The following is a 7,392-nucleotide window of genomic DNA, read 5'->3' on the forward strand; positions in this document are numbered from 1 at the left end:
AAGACATGGAGGTTAGATAATGTTTAAACACTTTTAAACCATTTCAAATATTTTAAAATTGGCTATTTATAAGTTTTGCTTATAAAACTATTTTTAACAAAAAATCGATTTTACCAGTTAAAATGTTTTTAGTAAATAGTCATTTATAAACATCTTATATTACCTTTTAAATATTTATTTCTCAAACTCCAAGTAATATTATTTTATGATAAAATGATATTTAACATGTAAAAACCATTTTGCATATATCAACCATAACATACAATAACATAAAATAAACATCACAAACATGTATTAAAGCATATATGTGCATAAACCAACCAATTCTAGTGACATTTTCTGAGCCAACACAAAATGTGAAGTCCATGCCCAAATGGACATATAAAGGGACCAAAAATCGTGTAGTAATGTTTTTGTTGAAGCTCCCACTTGAGAAAACATCAATTGCTTGCAAAAGTTTAAAAGTTTCTTAGAAGGTAAATAATTCAGCAACATGCAACACTTTTCAGAAAATATTGCATCAGGACCAACAACCCTTTTGCAACAGCCATCAGTGATAAGTTTAGCGACACCTTACAGAAACTGTCACTATTTTCACTGTACACACTTTTTATTGTGAAAATTACCTTTTGGTCTTGAAAAAATGGCTTCGTCTTCATTTCATGTTACATTTTTGTACAAATAAATTATTTCTAAAAACAAATGTATTACTTTACAAAATAAACCAAGAAAACTAATCTATTTAACTTATTACATACCATATGAATAAAAAATATTACAACCATTTTTAACAAAACAACAAACACAACAATACAATGGTCCATGACTAGTTTATGCACATCATACACATATCAAATATAATAACAAACAACTATTTTTTTTTTCAAGGCAACTTTTACATAACCAAAATGCATGAAAAATAGTTATATATAAATATAATCAATTTTAAACTACAACTTGTCAAAGAAGACAAATATGGACATTTCTTAACCAAAAGAAATTCAAGCATGTTTTCCAAAAACCAAAGATTATCAAACATAAAAGATCATCCTATATATAGAAGATAGCTCTGATACCACTAATGGATTTTGATACAAAATATATGAGTGTTTTTCATAAAAACAACAATGGAAGCTTTGAAAATATCAATATTATTTTTGAGTTTATAAGAAAACCAAACCATCTAGGATCCATTTATAAAGGTTAGAGTGAGATTAAAAACAATCATAAAGTGTTTTAGAATGACAACCTTTTAAGCCTTTTGAACCTACTTGGTTTTGGGGTGTTGATGAAGATAAAAATATCGAAGAGTATGATCTTCTATATAAGTTTCCACCAGCAAGAATAAGACATCTAGAAATGCTAGTTTCCTCTTGTAATACTTTGTTCTTTAAGACTTTAAGTTCTTATCAAAATAAGAACTAAAGGAAGACACAAAAGGAGCCAATTCTTCACACTTGACTTCAAAAGATGAGAGCAAGAAGGAAGCCAAAAGCTACAACTTTTGTGAGGAGAATAAGAATCAAAAAGCTAGCTCATTTTCTACAAAGTGTCTCTCTTATATATCCCATGCAAGGTATGAGATTTACATTAAAATACTATAAAGTATTTCTTAGTAAGAGGATCATGGGGGTGAAGGGGGAAAAGGTTGACAGGAAACCTCCATCCCTCATGATACCTACAACCATAAGGCCTAAAGAAGTGTAACACCATATTCTGAATCATTTCCTAATACGAGGCCATGACCCAAAGACCAGTTATTGTAAGGCTTAAGGCGCTTGAGAAATATGGATTTAGACCTATTTGGGTGTGGATAACGTAGGAAAGATGATTTGGGAATTCGGTTTGTGATTTTTAGCCTAACCATGAAGTGACAGTCGGGCTTTTTGTGAATTTTGGATTTTATTTGGGAAGTTTTAAGGCAAGGATGAGTTGATATAAGTGTAGAGATTCTCATTACCTTTCTGATGATATAAGGATCGTCGAAAACCGACATAAAACAAAAAAGTTATGGCCTTCGTAAATTTGGTGGTTCAAGGGATAAACCTAGTACGCAGGGTGTACATGTAACATCCATAAAATTCATGAAAAATTTAAACTTTTAAAACCAATCCACAAATCATCATTTTTTACAAAAATATTTTTAAAACATATTTAATATCAGAGTTTTACCAAAATCATAAAACAAAACACGACGACGTGCAACCTTTGCCTTCCCGTGATCATCTAAGGTACCTGAGACATAACCCAAAACTATAAGCCCAAAGCTTAGTGAGTTCCCCTAAAATACCAACACATGACATAATCATAATAATAACAACGAACAACATGCATATAGAGCCTTTAGTCTTACTGGAACACCCTACTGGCCTACAGTATTCCTGGTACACTCACATAACATACAACATGACTAGTATGCCACATCGGGCCTTCAGCCTATCTGGACCGTTCTCAGGGCCTTCGGCCTGACTGGTATGCCCCACTGGCCTTCAGTCTATCTGGGATGCCCTGGGTCTGTTGGCCTTCAGCACATAGCAGGACCACCTTAACCCAACCACACATACACCGTGTCGACACACATATACAACAAACAAGCATACAAAAACCAGCCAATAACATACATATAAATCTTATAGATCACTAAGCATAGCATCATCCTATCTACCAAGATGCAGATCTAACAGATCACTACAATACATAATCATATGATAAACCAGGATAACAATCCAAAGGGCCGGCCTTGGTGCCTTCGACCTGTAAGTACAATGAGGAAAACTCACCTCACAAACTAAACAAAACTGATAAGGTCCGACTTTGAATCTAAGCTCTCTAACCGATACCTAATTCCATCAAATAACCAATTCCATCAAATAACCAATTCCATCAAAATCCCAAAATACCCTCATGGTCAAACTTGGTCAAAGTTAAATTCAAAGTCCACTGGTCAAACCCACTAAGCCAAATGAGTCAACCAAGCCGAGTCAACTCAACCAAGTCAACTCAAAAAGCCGACCCCTGCGAGTACGCAGGGTGTACCCCGGTGGTACGCTTAGTGTACGTGAAGCCTCGCATTAACCACCATCGGGGTGGTTGACGAAGTACACAAGGCGTACTCGCACTTACGCGGGGCATAACCTCGCAACCGCAAAAACTTCATTAAGCGCTTAACGGATTAAGAAATCAAGCCCATACTTCAGATCCACGGTCCAAATGCACCCTAGAGTCATAAAGTTTACAACTTTATGACTTCCCATGCCTAATAAGATATTAACACAAGGTCTTAATCCATTAAGACCTCCTATAAGATGCATGGAGCAAAACTAACTAAAAGGACTTCATTTTTATGGCTAAGGACCCCTCCTAGGGTCTGAAAGGACAAATCAAAACGTCCAGAACATGCCATGCTCAAGATGAGACTTTCAGGACCAAAAAGATGATATAAAACTCCTATAACTAGATCTACAAGATTAAGAGATAAAGGTGCAATCTTTATACCTTGAAAGGGTTGAAAATGAAGGATCAACCCCAGATCTAAGGTGCTTCTTTCTCTGAGTTGAGCTTGATCTTCTTCCTTCCTCTTCAAATCACACAACCACACTCTTTTATGCTTGAAATGTCCACAAGGTGCTTCTAGGGTTTCAAATCGTGAAGGGAGGGTAGAAGCTAGTTAGGTGAAGAGAAATGAGGCCAATAAGATGCTTAAATACCACCCAAACCCTAAAAATTAGGGTTTCCATATTTTTTAGTACGCCCAGCGTACTAGGGCGCCCCCTAGTACTCTCAGCGTACACACATGTACGCTTAGCGTACTTATCCTGCCCAAAAATTATGAGAATGCCATTAGGGCTTCAAGGCACATTCTCTTGGACTTTAAGAACCAAAATGACATATAGTAAACTTAAAGGGATAAATTTAGAAGTACTTGAACATCGGGATGTTATAGTACATAAGTGTATGCTAGGGGTAATACTGTTGAGCCTAGTATGTTGGGCGTACATGGGAGCAGGGTCGGTCCGTTGATATTAGGGGCCCGGTGCGAAACTAAAAAATGGGCCCCTAAACATATATTTATTTTTTACTTATACCAAAAATTCATTAATTATTTCATAATTTTTATAATATGAAGCAAAAGAAAAGAACGATCATACAATAGATAATCTTAGACAACTACATGAATCGCGAGACACTCCTAGCATTCTTGGAAGCAAAATTGTTCACCAACTCTTCATAATCAATAGTCTCTAATATAACGTTCTCAATAGCTATTATCGCCAATCCATTAAGTCTTTCTTGTGACATTGTGGACCTTAAGTAGGACTTCAACAACTTTAGCTTTGAAAAACTTCTTTCTGCAGACACGACCGTTACGGGAATAGTCAACAAGATTTTGTAGGCAATAATTGCATTAGGAAAACAATCGACTTTTTTCATATACTTTAAAACATCAATAGGGTTCGTAATTTCACTCGGTAAGAACATGTCAAGCAGATTTAACTCCATATAAAGTTCATGAGAATCGATATCTGATTGTTCACCAGACTTAAGTGCGGCTTCAAGACAGCGACAACATGACTTGAGATCTTTGTCATCAAATTCCTTCATTTTTTTGGAAACAAAAAACCAAAAATATTTTCATACTCTTTGTATTGTTGAAATCTTGTTTTAAGAGAAGCACTCGCTTGATCAACAATATATAAAAAGTAATTAACTTTAAAATTCTCCTCGGCTAAAAATACAACATCTTGATCACTTGAATTCTCATCAGATTGTTTTTTTCTACTAACCGGCCTCTTTTGAGAGAATACCGGATCAATATTCATTTCAACGGAAAGTTCCTTCGCATCATCAATCGCCTTGGAGAACCCTGTTTCTCTAAACTCCTTGAAGTACTCAATTAGCATGTTCACTTCGTTAATAGCTACATCGAGAAGCATATCTTTTGATTGTAATTTTTTGCTAACTAAATTCACCATGTACAATATTTGATACCAAATGACTATGGATACCAAAAACTCAAATCCACCAAGCTCATTATTTGCTAGCGATTTAGCTTCACTTTGGATTTTAGCATCGTTGTCTTTTTTAGCAACTTCAAGTAAAGCTTCTCTTAAATCAGGAAGTTGTTGTCTAATAGCCTTCACACTATCAACACGACTTTCCCACCGAGTGGCAGACAATGACTTTGGAGTCAAACCTTTGATATTCTCTTTCAGAATTTGCCACCTCTTAGTAGAATTGGAAAATATTGTATATACTTGTTGTATGACTCCAAAAAAATCTCTAGCTTTACTACAACTGTTAGCCATGTCACACAGTGCAAGATTAAGACTATGACAACCACATGGAGTATAAAATGCTCTAGAATTTATGTCCAAAAATCTCTTTTGAACTCCTTGATGTTTTCCTCTCATGTTTGATCCATTGTCATACCCTTGCCCCCGCATAACATCAATATCAAGACCAAGAGATTTTAATTCATCGTGTGTAATATCAAAGAGCCCTTTACCAGTGGTATCATTAACATTTAAAAAACCTAAAAAGGATTCTTCAACAGTAACATCATTGGAGGACAAATTTACATACCTCACTATCAAAGACATTTGTTCTTGGTGACTTGTATCAGGGGTACAATCAAGTATGATGGAGTAATATTTTGCTCCTTTACTTTTTTAATGATTTCTCATTTAATTTCATCAGTTAGTAAAAGTATCACCTCATTTTGGATCTTGTGGCCAAGATAAGGTACATGGATCTCATCATTTTTGATACGACGCACATGCTCTTTCATAACCAGGTCAAACTCTTCAAACATCTCAATCGCTCCAAGAAAGTTTCCATTACTCTTTTGATATAATTTTTCATTTGTTCCACGAAATGCTAAATTATATTTAGCCAAATATTTCACTAGTGAAATAATCCTCAATAGTACTTGTTTCCAATGCTCCCTTTCTTTCTTAAATTGATCATACACCACTTTATCAATTGTTTCATTAACTTTCAATCTTTCACGCATTTCAAACCAAGTAGCTAAATTTGTGAGATGATCTAAACCAACTTCATGCTCTTTAAGTCTTGTACTAAGATGTTGCCAATCTCCATAACCTTCACTATCTAATTGACCTTTCGGGATCCCTTTTCTAAATATTTTACAACAAAAACAAAAAACTTTATCAAGCTCTTTCAAGTATACTAGCCATTCTCTGTTACATGTCTGTTTATTTGGCAAAGTTCTAGTATACATAGTTGCAGAAAACCGTCTAGAAAATCTATCAGGTGGACCCTTATCAATAGTATTATCACTTTTAGGACCTTTCTCTACCAAACGTTTCACCATGTTTGTGCTTAGTCCATCCCAATTTCTTGGATCGAATATATCAACATTATTACTATTAACATTAACATCATCATCATCATCACCATCATCTTCAATGTTATCACCATCGTCATTACCATCATCAACATCAACACGATCTCCATGGAAATTAACATTATCAACATTAACATCATTAATTTGATCTCCTTCGACATCAACACCCAAATTATCAGGAATATTATCATTATTTTGATTTTGAGAAGGAACTTTAGGTTTTTTTTGGAAAAACTTATCTAGAGAACCACTATTAGCCTTTGTTGATTCTTCAATTCTTTTTCTCTTTTTACGTTTTTGACTACCAGATAAATACTTAGGAGACATTATTTCTGAAAATAAAATAACAATAATCAACCAAATACTCGATAAAATTAAAACTGTGATAAAAGAACTCTAGAAATCTAATTGAATATATCAAAACGTTGAATGAGCAATACCAATAACAATGTAAACTAGAAAAAAAAAATACTAATGATTATAAAAAATACTAATAATGATGAATTATAAATATTACCATTAGAGAAAAAAAAGAAACGAACCTTTTCTTATGTCTTCCTTTGCTGCCGAATTGCCCAAACTCAACAAATAAATAAAAGAGGCTAAGGACTTATATATAGTAATTAAATGCGTGTTTGTGTTAGATACTAATTCTTTATGTGATATACTTAGTTTAATTGGACTTATATATTAATTTAATTAAAGATGTGTTTGACTTAGATAATTCCTTATGGGATAGACGTGTTTGACGCTTGAATTAAAAGGATAGGTTGAAGAATTATAATAAAAATAAAAAACAAAATTGCTAGTGCCAAGTTTCGATCTTGGGCCTAGCTCATAAATGTCAAGCGCCTTTACCATGTCAACCACCATTTTTTTGTTTACTTTAACTTCGACATCTCATATATATATATATATATATATATATATATATATATATATATATATATATATATATATATATATATCGGGCCCCCCAAACAATGCGGGCCCTGTGCGGTCGCACACCCGGCATATGTTAAGGG

At 34.0% G+C, this 7,392-nt stretch overlaps 1 pseudogene; it reads right to left on the minus strand.

Annotated features, from left to right (window-relative positions):
• Positions 1-4,167: 4,167 nt before the first annotated feature.
• Positions 4,168-6,694, minus strand: LOC145098233 (uncharacterized; annotated as a pseudogene).
• Positions 6,695-7,392: the final 698 nt, after the last annotated feature.

The sequence above is a fragment of the Lactuca serriola genome, chromosome 4 (genome assembly GCF_051521515.1).
Source record: "Lactuca serriola cultivar US96UC23 chromosome 4, Lser_US96UC23_V15, whole genome shotgun sequence".
In the NCBI taxonomy this organism is placed as follows: domain Eukaryota; kingdom Viridiplantae; phylum Streptophyta; class Magnoliopsida; order Asterales; family Asteraceae; genus Lactuca; species Lactuca serriola.